Source organism: Benincasa hispida, chromosome 6 (assembly GCF_009727055.1).
Source record: "Benincasa hispida cultivar B227 chromosome 6, ASM972705v1, whole genome shotgun sequence".
In the NCBI taxonomy this organism is placed as follows: Eukaryota; Viridiplantae; Streptophyta; class Magnoliopsida; order Cucurbitales; family Cucurbitaceae; genus Benincasa; species Benincasa hispida.
In genome coordinates this window covers 27856544-27869200 of record NC_052354.1, presented here as the reverse complement: position 1 = coordinate 27869200, position 12657 = coordinate 27856544, and positions in this window count along the sequence as shown.

Genomic DNA, 12657 nt, shown 5'->3' with positions numbered 1-12657 from the left:
ATAAAACCCACCAGTACTGTAAACGATTCAATACAAGAATGGAATTTGGAATAAGAAACCTACAACCTGAATAATCATTTCGTTGTCTGGTATTATGTAAAATTTTTGTATAAGATACCCCCACTCACATGTCTCCACATGAATGATCAGGATCAGATCATTTGTAGTACTTTACAACAATTGTAATACCTACAAAGTGGGTTGTATTCATAGTGTCACTAGGATAAGGTACCCAATCTTATCAATTTACTACAGACCGTTTAGGTTATTATTTAAACAAGATTCACTTGTATATCTCTACATACTTGTTTAAATTACATTAAATAACCTCGAATCTTAGTTTATTGGATTGAGTATATGCTTATAAAATAACATTTATTTTATTAACAACAATATGTTTATACAGAGTTTAAAAACTACGATATTACAAGGAATTTAGGACACCGTTCCCAACAATTTGTTCAATGATGAGTTATGCCTAGTTACCTCAGTCCTTTTGGGGGTATGCAGTGTACGTTGCCATATATATTTTGAACATGGTTCCCTCAAAAAGTGTTTCAGAAATACCGTATGAGTTATGGAGAGGACGTAAAGGTAGTTTACTCACTTCAAAATTTAGAGATGCCCAACACACGTGTTGGTGCAAAACCCTAAGAAATTGGAACGAAGTTTAAAAGTATGCCTATTTGTAAGATACCTTAAAGAAACAAAAGGGGTCTATTTTATGAACCTCAAGAAGACAATTAAACACGTTAGACTTAAACATTCTGACCCAGGTGGTATGGAAAATGTAAAAGCCAATTAAACATCATAAATATATCATTGATCTGATTGATGAATATTTAGTGTATAAGTAAGTATCTTTATCTAATGCAGCTTAAGTCTATATTTTCTTTAGGGCTAGTTGCATAAATAGAATTCAAACCCAAAATAATAGAATATGTAGTACAAGGGTAAAATAATTGCATATATAGATCAAAAAATGGTAAAAGACTAAAAAAACCATGCCTAACCACCATTTTATTCGTTTCTTCACGGTTTTCTCAAATTAAAAGCTATCACTGTTAGCAACTATCAATGATAACCATTGATAGCTGCTATCAGTGATAACCACTGCTAGTTTCTATCATCACCGATAGCTTCTATCAATTGCTATCGATGATAGTTGCTATTAGTGATAGCTTTCAATTTGAGAAAAAATAATATAATATTGAAATACTAGCTTTTAATTTGCTATCAATTATTAGTAGCTATCATTGATTCACTTTCATCAATTGGAATTAGTGGCTATCAATGATAAATTTATAAATAGTGATCAATTTTGAAAGAAGCCTAACAACTTTGATTACCATATTAGTTATCACCAATAATCTTTTATCATGACTATCACTTAGCAGCTATCAGTCGTTATCACTGATAGACTTTCATCAATTAGAATCAACCTTAAAATATTAACACTTAAGGCTATCAATGATAGACTTCTATAATTGGTTATCACTTTTGAAAAAAAAAAAACTCGATATATAGATATCACCTAAGTTTTATTACTGATATCACTAACATCACTCATATTGTGGTTATCGGTGATAACTTCTTTCACTGATAACATCACTAATAAGATGCTATCAATGATCTCACTGATATCATGCTAGTGGTAGCTTCTATCACAGGTGACATGCTATCGTATAGCTTCTATCATCGATAACATGCTATTAGTATTAGCTTCTATCACTGGTAACATGCTATCAGTAGTAGCTTCTATCAATCATAGCCATTGAACACTTTTTTGCCCCTTTCTTGTCCTTTCCAAACATTTATAAATCTCTTTTCTTTTCGATGATAGCTTCTATTACTGATAAATATGCTATTAGTGATAACTTATAGGCATTCCACTTACATTTTAGTTCGAGATTCAACTTTATTAATTAAATTCACTAAGTTGGCTATCAATGATAGATTTTTATAAGTGGCTATTAACTACGAAAATATAATAAAAGATTAAGCTATTAATGATAGAAAATATTAGTGGCTATCACTGATAGACTTTCATTTGCTATTTATATTTATTATTTATTATAATAACCAAACTTGATGATTGGTTTGTTGATGTTAAGTCACTTATGAATTGAGTACTTTCAAGTCCTGTGTATGGAACTCAGCCTCATAATTATTGTGAAAAAAGGGGAAGAAGAAAAAATTCAAATAAAGGAAAGAAAAATTTTAAAAATAAGAGAAAGAGAAGAAAAAAAACTGAAAAAAAAGGAAAGAAGATTAAATAGAAAAAACAAAGCAAAAACCAGACAAATGAAAGAAAACTAAAAAAAAGAAAAAGATAGGGAAGAAGCAAAAAATGGGAGAAAAAAAAGAAAAGAAAATAATAAAAAAAGATAAGGGAAGAAGCAAAAATCGGAGAAAGTGAAGAAAATAAAAATAAAAAAAGGAATAAGCAAGAGCTGAAGAAAGAAAAAAAAAAAAGCAAAAACTGAAGAAAGAAAAGAAAATTAAAAAAGAAAAAAAGAAAGAAATGAAAGAAAATAAAAAATAAAGGAAAGAAAAAGAAAGGGAGAAAGAAGAAAATGAAAGAAAATAAAAAATAAAGGAAAGAAGCAAAAATCGGATAAAGAAAAGAATAAAAAAAAGAGAGAAAAAGCAAAAACTGAGAAAGAAAATAAAATGAAAAAAGGGAGGGAAGAAGCAAAAATCGAAAAAGAGAAAGAAAATAAAAAGACTAAAAAAAATGTGTATAATAAATTAAGATAAGGGAGGGCGAAATTGAAAATTAAAAAAAAATGAAATATTGACTAGTCAACTCATCCATATTTACAAATATTTTAAAGATGCAATATATTTTTAGATTTTTTTTCTCTTATTTTACTATGTATTATAAATATCATTTTCTTTAAAAAGTTCAAAAAAAAGTTAGACTAAAGTTTAGATCAATTAAGTAAGTCTATCAAGACATTATGATTAGATCATCATGGAAAGTATAGGAAACTTATGTACTAAGCCTAATTAAGTGAAAATGGGATTATATTCCAACTTTAAGCATTAGATATAATTTGGGTGAAGTTGTACTATAAAAGGAGAAAGATGACCTTGTTAGACATGGTCACATAAACGATGAACACTTTATAATTAGAAAAGTCACATCATTAATAAATTAGAAACTATAGCCAGACTTTGGTTAGGACATGTAATAGAGATTGCATTGTAAACATTATTCCTTCCAAGATGTATGCAGACACTTTTGGGTACTTTTGGGTTATGGATGAGTCGTAAAACTAGTTTACAACACTTTGAGTTTTGAAAACGTTAGGTAAACTTGTCATAACAAACCCAAAAGAAATATATCAAAGATATACCTAAGAGTAGGTTGTCCTCAAGGAAAAACAAAAGGTCTTTCATACGATCCTAAACAAAATAAGGTGTTTTGTATGACAAATATAATTTTTATAAGAAATATCAAATAAAAGACTACAAACCTTAAATAAGGTTAAATAGTGTTGGTATTTTTGGTTCCAAGTAAAGTCAACAAATATCATTAGCTATATAATTACATTTGAACGTTAAATGAATCCTAATCAATCAGGATAAACCTTCATCGTAGTGAGAGAGTTATGGGATAACTCAATCTTTACAATAACTTAATTGAAATCAAAGTTGTCATATTAGATGGCAAATTAAAGACTTATTTATCCTAAAAGTCGTAATGAGAGATGTTAACCAGGATTGATAGATTAAAGTTATGAATCTCGACATAAAGTCTATGTACTTTATCTTAGTCTGAATTTCAAGATTTTCTTGATCGGATAAAATCCATAAGATATGAATTAATCTATAAAGGAGACATTCATGTGTATATAAGAAGATAAAGATCTTCAAAGTACGATTCATGGCAAAAGGTAAAATCTGATGATAGAAATTAGATTGCGAGTCAATTTTCTCTTTGTTGCCGTAATGGTGCTCCATGTGTCCTAGTTTGGTTCTTTATATCCTGACCTTTATCTCTCATTTTTGTATTGAGAAATATTCAATATATTGATTACAATAGAATCTTATTTGCAATGTTCTCTACATTTTATGAATTTTTAACAAAAAAAATCTAACTATAATTATACATTAAATCTATGTACTTTTACAATTGTATAAAGATTATTTATTTGAAAACTTTTATTAGTTAATCAATTAATATTTTAAAAACTAATCAATAATTTTAATAAACAATTCATGAGGTCAATATATTTTACCAATAAAAAAGATTCAATCAACCATGTTTATTGATATATTAATTTAGGGAAATTGCAATGTGTTCATTCATATTAATTTAGGAAAATTGCAATAGGTAACAATTTTAAAATAGTATTGAATATTTTCCATATTTGTGATTTTGCAAATATGGCAAATTTTTTAAATATAAAGTTGTGTTAATAGCTTATTTCCAAGAAGGTGGTAGTGGAGATCGAGGGGATTGATGCAACAGAAGCGAGTGATCGTTTTACTTTCAATACTGTTTTAGATTTTTCAATACAAAATAGAAAACACAGCATACATTCACAATGCAGTAAAGGTTTTAAGCATGATTTAAAACTTACTTTAACATAGAATAAAAAAGAACTCATCATTGAAGAACCTTTTCTTCAAAAAAAAAAAAAAAAAAAAATTCTAGCATCTTCTTCTTTTTCAACGAACCAATCTTCCATGAACAGTATCGCGATGCCACCATAGGGTCTTCCCTGCTATTCTCTTGGTAAGGATCAATTTGTGAACCAACTTTTGAAAGAGATGAAAGAAAATTTAATTTTGGAGATCTTTTTAGAGAGAACTTATTTCTCTGTGAAAAACATTAAGAGAGAAGAGGAGGAAATGAGAGAAGATGGGAGGAGATGTGACAAGATTTTTTTCTACAATAACCAAATTTCCAAGAAAAAACTTCCCCTCCATCCCTTTGTTTAAAATAGGAAGTGGGATTAAAACATAAATATCACTTCCTATTACTTAATTAAATTAAAATGAAATAAAATTCATTAAATTAAATTAAATAAATAATTTTCAGTTAATTATTTAATATTTTAATTAAATATCTCATATTTATTAAATGTACATTTAAATCATATTGAAATGCACATCTCTCTCACTAGGTGTGAGCATCAGTTGGTCGGAGTCGATTTTTCGACCAAACTGCCACCGAATTGATTATGGTCGATTTAGTAAATGTTCAAACCGATCTCGTAAATGAATAAAAGTTGGTCAATCGGTTGGCTTGGTCAATTTTATTCTTTAAATTTTTTTGAAATTTTCTGATTTGGAATTTTTCCAAACCGACACCGACGACCTCTCTCCTTATCCCACTAACCAATTTTGGTTCGATCGGTCGACTTGATTTTTCGATCTATCATGCTCACCCTAACTCTCATAACCTATATTTTAAATATGAATCTCATTCATATTAAATTTTAGTCTACAACTTTAATATGAATCTAATTCATACTATTTTAATATTGAATTATATTCAAATATATTAAATCTTATTTTGTTATAAAATTTAATTTTGAATCTTATTTAAAATTAAATTTATACTATAATTTACCTATATACATTATATTAATTGTATTATATACAATTAATGTTATTCTCTTTAATAGTTTGAACAATTCAATTTTTTTAAAAACTGTTGGTCCTTGTTCACTAGTTGTGAGCTAGAAGGGGGACTTAACGAGCCTACAAATTAGAAGCTCCAATGATCGGAGATTAACTAATTAAACTCTTTAATTACGTTAATCAACATTCATTGACTGTAGATCATTCCACTAAAGACCCACAGTTGCACTCTTCGTACTGTATAATATTTTACGTCCATGGATTTAACCATTACAAGTAAGTCGATCTTTCACGAGTTGTTTGTAATTACAACTAGTTAAATTACCATCTTACCCCTATAATTACCTCTTACTACTTAAGTACCATTAATATCTCTAATGAACAATCTATTTATGGTCCTACCATGAACCAAGTCCCTCTCAGGCCAATGAGAAGGCGGGTACCCTTTGTTCAAGACCCAGAATCAACACTTGAAGGAACTAATCATCTACTTACCCTAAAAGCAAGAAGGAGTATTTCATCTTGTGTAGCTATGTTCCAACTTCGTACCGGACATGTCCCCAAAATGATAGGCTTATTAAGTTGACGACTCAGGTTACTCTCATCCATACAAATAAAAAAAAATAACCCTAATAGATAAAAGTCCATAACTTAGTTAAGATTAAGACCGAGTTACATAGTTATCCTATGAAATATTGATCTCTTTAGTTAATGACATTACAAAGAGAGATTAAATATTTCACGGTTCGGTCATTTATAATCTCATTGTATAGGATGCCTCCACTAGCATAATCCACATGAATGATTTGGATTATATCGTTTGTAACACATACAACATTTATAACACTTACAGAGTGGGTCATATACATAGTGTTACCAGAATAAGGCACCCCAACCTTATCCATATACTATAGACTCTTTAGGTTATTGTGTGAACATTATTCACTTGTGTGTCCACTTCATACTGTTCAAGTATCATGAAATAACCTTTGATTTTTTTCGTAATGAATTACTCATTATTGCATATTTAAAATAATAAACTACTATATCAAATAACTAATTAACTACGAGACTTTAGGGCATAAATCCCAATTATGGAGAGCACAACTTTCCATTACTATAAAAATCGCTAGAGAGAGAGAGGGGGAGAGGGAGAGAGAAGTGGAGAAATGTATGAAAGGTGAGGATTAGATAAATTTGAGATAAGAGAGAATGACTAAGTTTTTGGCTTTGGGGGTATGATGAGAAGTGAAAACATGGTAAATTGAAGGATGTGAATTTAGTGGGCTTGATGCTGATTTGTCCCCAATGTCTCTCAAACATCAAATAGGAATCATATGAAAATACCAAACTATTTATTATCAAATAATATTCAGAAAGAAATCACAAAGTACTTAGTATCAAATAATAATAAAATGACAATCATATGGAAATCATAAATTATTTAGTATCAAATAACAATCATATGACAATCACAATCTATTTAGTGTAAAATAAAAATTAGATATAAATCACAAACTATTTGTAGGAGGGATATCAACGAAGGTTGTAGAATAGCCCTGCCAAACGCCATGAAAATCTTATGTTGGAAAGTTCGTGGTTTGGGGAATTCTCGAGCGCTCCGCGTTCTCTAGGAAAAGGTGCTTAGAAGTCATCCCCTGCTTATTTTTCTTTGATAAACTAAATCTGGTTATAGAAGCGTGGACAAAGTTAAGTTTGCGCGAGTTATAATTGCTAATTTTGTGTTCCTTGCAGGGGGGGGGGGGGGGGGGGGGGGGGGGGGTGGCTCATGCTTTTTTGTAAGGATAATTTAAATGTGACAATTAATTCATTTTCCTTAGGGCATATCGATGTTGTCGTAAAAGGTGAGGATTGGTGTTGGAGATTCATAGGTTTCTATGGCAATTTTAGACTTGAGAAGCGCAAAGAGTCCTGGGAACTTCTTAGGAGACTTTGAAACAGTGATAATCTTCCTTTAATTCTTGAGGGAGATTTTAACGAAATTATATCGATGGATGAGAAAAATGGAATGATGCTAGGTTCCCAAATTTAGTTAACAATTTATGTGAAGTCATTAATAATTGCAATCTGATTGATTCTGAGTTCAGTGGGAAAATAGTTTACTTGGAGAAGATAAGCAGAGAGAGAACTTAATTGAGGAAAGACTTGGCAGATTTCTGGTCAGTAACCTCCTAATTAACAAAGTTAGGAAGATTCTAATATATCATTTAAGTTTCCACTCCTCTGACCACAAATTGATCAGAGTAATTATAACGGAGGATCGTTTATCCAAGGAACAAAGAAGAAATAAGGATGTTGTAAAATTTGAAGCTTTTTGGATAAAATTCGAAGACTACAAAAGAATTGTGGCAAACAACGAACAATGGCAGAAATGTCAGTTCTTTTGAAAGGCTTATCTTTTCTTATTTGTCAAAAATGAACAAGTAAAACTTTGAAAAGCTGCAGGGGTCAATCAAAGGGGCCATTTCTAGGAAAGCTAAATATTTAGCAAATCTAGAGGAGTATGGGTCCTAATAAGTATAGGAAAGATGCAATTGTTGAAAAAGAACTGGATAGCCTCCTAGATGAGGAAGAGGTGTATTAGAAGGTTCATTCGCATAAGGACGGGCTCAAGTGGGAAGATAGGAATACGAAATGGTTCCATTCTAGAGCTACATATGGTCGACATATATGTGGATCATGTTCAAGTAATAATGTAAAGGGTCTATAGTATATGGATAATGTTGGGTGCCTTATCTTGGTGACACCATAGATACGACCTACTTTGTCATTAGTCGTTCATGTGAAGATATGTGAGTAGGTGTATTCTATACAAAGAGTTTGTATAAGACTGGACTGCAAAATAATTAATCTCTCTTTGTAAATCCGTTAATTGAAGAGATTAATATTTCATAGGATGGTTATATGTAATTTGATATTAATCTTGAGTGAGTTAAAAACTCTTGCCGTGAGTACTCGTCTTTTGATTTGCATGGGTGAGAGTGGTCCAAATTGCCAATTGAATATGCATGCCATTTTGGGGACTTGAAAATGTAATTTCACAATATAGAATTCATTCCTTCACATATAGGGTAAGCAAGGATGATTACATGGGTAAAATGGACATTTAACTTAGGTGTAATTACGAACAACTCGTGAAGGATCAACTTACATGTAGTGATTATATCCATGGACACAACTTGTCTTACAGTGCATAAGACTGCAACTATTGTCTATAGTGGTTTGCTCCATAGTTAATTAATGAAGGTTAATTAGTTATGGAGTTTAATTAATTAATCCCAAATCATTTGAGTTGATATTTTTAGGTCCATAAGATTCCATTGCTAACTCATAACAAATGAATAAGGATCAAAGTATTGAAAGAATATTATGAAATGTTCAAATTGGTTTTTGGGAAATCTATTTATTGTATTAGATACAGTTAATATAATATGTAGTATAGATAGAAACATTATTATATAGTAATTATGAACGTGATTCAAATTAGACTTATATAGGGGAAGATTAATGTATTTGAATATGATTTAAATAATAAATTAATATGAACAAGACTCATATTAAAACTATAGAATAAGATATAAATTAGTATTTGAATATGATTCAAATAGTTATTTATTTTAATATAAGATATTTAAATAAATAAATATTTTAATTAAAACCTATTAACCCTACTTAAAGGGTTATTAGGTAAAGAAAGAACGTGTCTCATTCTTATGCTTTTTACATGGAAAAGTGTTTTTGCGTACTCTCTAGAAACCAAAGAAGTTCTTCATAACTCAGATTTTACTCCTTTGTCCAAATTTCCCTCTTTCTCAAAGACTCCCACTAGGTGACCCTTGCCAAGAGTTATAGTAAAGAAGCCCTGTTGGAGTAGATCAACATTGAAGGAAGAGTTTGTTTTTTTGTGTATGTGTATGTGCGCGCACGCATGCATGTGTGTTTGGGCAAAAAAAGGTTTTTATGCCCTAAAACTCATAGATAACAAATGTAAATCATTGACTGTTATCAATAAATAGTTATCGATGTCAATAAGTGTTATTGATTATGTTGTATGCGTTTTGTCTTAATAACCCTGAATCCAATAGATTCACATCCTAGACTGTTTTACGAGTCTTGAACTGTATGTGGAGACATACAGGGATTGATGTTCAAGATACAGTCGAAAGGGTCTATAGTATAAGGATAAAGTTAGGTACCTTATCCTGGTGACACTATGGATACAACCCACTTTATATTTGATACAAATCAATGATCCAACGTGTTCTTGTAGGTGACATGCGAGTGGGGGTATCCTATGTAATGAGTTTGCATAAGATCATATCGCGAAATAGTAACCACTAGATGTAACTTTGTTGACTAGTTAGGTTTTATTTCAATAGGATGACTTAGGCAACTTAGTCTTAATCCTAAGTCTATTATAAACTCCTATTCACGAGGAATTATCCTTTGATTTGTATGAGTGAGAGTGGCCAGTTTGCCAACTCAATATACTTACCATTTGGGGGACAAGACTGAGTAATGAGTTGGGAACATAATAATACAAGATAGATTTCACTTCTTCTCGACTCTAGGGAAAGTAGATGAGTGTTCCCTTAAGTGGTGTCTCTGGGACTTGAACAAAGAGCCCTACCCTCTCATTGGCCCGGGAGAGGTTTCTGTTTAATGGTTGGACCATAAACAAGTTGTTAATTAGAGGAACACCGGTACTTAAGAATACAGAGGTAACCTAGGGGTTAAATGATAAATTGACCCAGCTGGTGTTACGAACACTCGTGAAAGACTAAATTATTGTTATTGGTCTATATCGGTAGACACAGAAATATATATACAGTGAGAAGAGTGCAGCTGTGGGTCTTTAATGGAGTGTACTCATAGTTAAGGAATATTGATTAATGTAGTTAATGAGTTTAGCCAATTAATCTCATATCGTTAGAGCTTCTGATTTGTGGGTCCATGAGGTCCCTTCCTAGCTTGTAATAGGAATTGAGGTAACTATGTCTTGAATAGAGTTTAAAATGTTTAAATTCATTTGGGGAAAAATATAATGTATGATGATACATTATAATATAAAGTTTATATTTTAATTACACTTTATAATATAAATTTAGTTTTGGTTGTGATTTAAAATTAATTTGCAAGAGAATTAAATAGTTGAAGGATTTCAAATATTAATTTTATTGGGGTTGATGCCCTAAATCTCGTAGGTCCTATAGTTTGTAATTGTAATGTACAAACATTTTATTTATGTAATAAAATATTTGATGTTTTATTTCAAAGTTAGTTGCATTAATCACAAACCAATAAACTAACATCTAAGGTTATCTTGTAACTTAAACATGTATGTAGAGACATACTGGTAGATCATGTTTTAAGTGATAACCTAACTGGTCTGTAGTAGATGGATAAGGTTGGATACCTTATCCTGGTGACACTATGAGTATGACTCGTTTTGTAGATGTTACAATTGTTGTAAAGTACTACAAATGATCTAATCTTGATCATTCATGTGGGGTCATGTGAGTGGGGATATTCTATACAAAGGAGTTTGTATAAGATTGAACAACAAAATATTTAGCCTCATTAAATAACGTCGTTCATAATAGAGACTTACATTTCACCAGGATGACCATAGGTAACATGACCTGAATCCTAAGTGAGTTGTAAACTTCTGCCTATGAGAGCAGTTATTTGATTTGTATGGGTGAGAGTGGCCAGATCGCCAACTCAACGAGTCTACCATTTTGGGGATTCAGTTGATTGGGGAGCTAGGAACACAACTACACAAGATGGAATTCTCTCATTCCCCATTGTCGAGGCAAGTAGATAAATTGTTCTCTTAAAGGCTGATTCCGGGGCTTGAACAATATGGCGCCACACCCTCTCTTGGCCCGAGAAGGGTTTGATCATAGTTGGACTATGATCTATTGTTCATTAGAGGGATCAGTGGAACTTAATGAGTTAGATGTAACTACAGGACAAAATGGTAATTTTAGCCTAGTTGTACTTACGAGTAATTTGTGAATGATCAACATACTGTTTATTGGTTATATCAAATGGACACATAAATATATCTGTAGTGCGAAGAGTGCAGCTATCGGTCTTTAGTGGAGTGCTCGGCAGTTTACGGATGGTGGATAATGTGATTAAAGAGTTTAGTCAATTATTCACGTACCATTGGAGCTTCAAGCTATAGGGCCATGAGGTTCCTTCGGTAGCTCAACGAAATTTAACGAGAATCGGTTTTTAGATTAATGTGATTTTTTCAAATTAATTGAGAAAATTAATTATATATGATATAATTAAGTTAAATTAATTATATATGATATAATTGTTATAATGTATTTGATACATTATAATATAAAGTTCATTTAAGAGGAAATAAATATTTGAATATGATTCAAATATTAATTTTATGATTTGGATTCATATTATTAAACTTAATATAAATGTGATTTATATTAAATGTCATTAGTTAGAGAAAAGAAACTATAAGTTATATTGTATATGATACAATATTAAAACTATAGGTTATATGTTATATTTGATATAACATATAGTTTAATATATATTATATGATAAGGTAGTTATCATGCTAATATATATATTTAATTATTAATGGGAGGGAAACTCCCTCCCCCTTCTTTCTCTCCCCATTTTCACGTAAGTGGAAATAGGTTTTTCTAATTTGGATCGTCTTATTCTTGCAAATAAGTTGGAAAAATACAGAGAGGTGTATGTGATTTTTTTGTGCTTTCCTCTCATCCTCTCATTTTTTCTCTCCTTTCCTCAAACCTCCAAAATCACCAGAGCTCTCACTCCTCCTGGATTTTCACCAGAGAATACCGAGGTTGCCGTCGTGGTGGTGTTCGAATGATTCATTAAAGATCGTCTTCAAAGGTAAGAATTTATGAAACCCTAAACTTTTATTTATTTTTAGCATGCTATATATATATATATATATATTTTTTATTAAATGCATCATCTTTTTTTCTTCTCTATAGAAATATTCAATTCGAAAGAATTGGGATTTGGGAGATT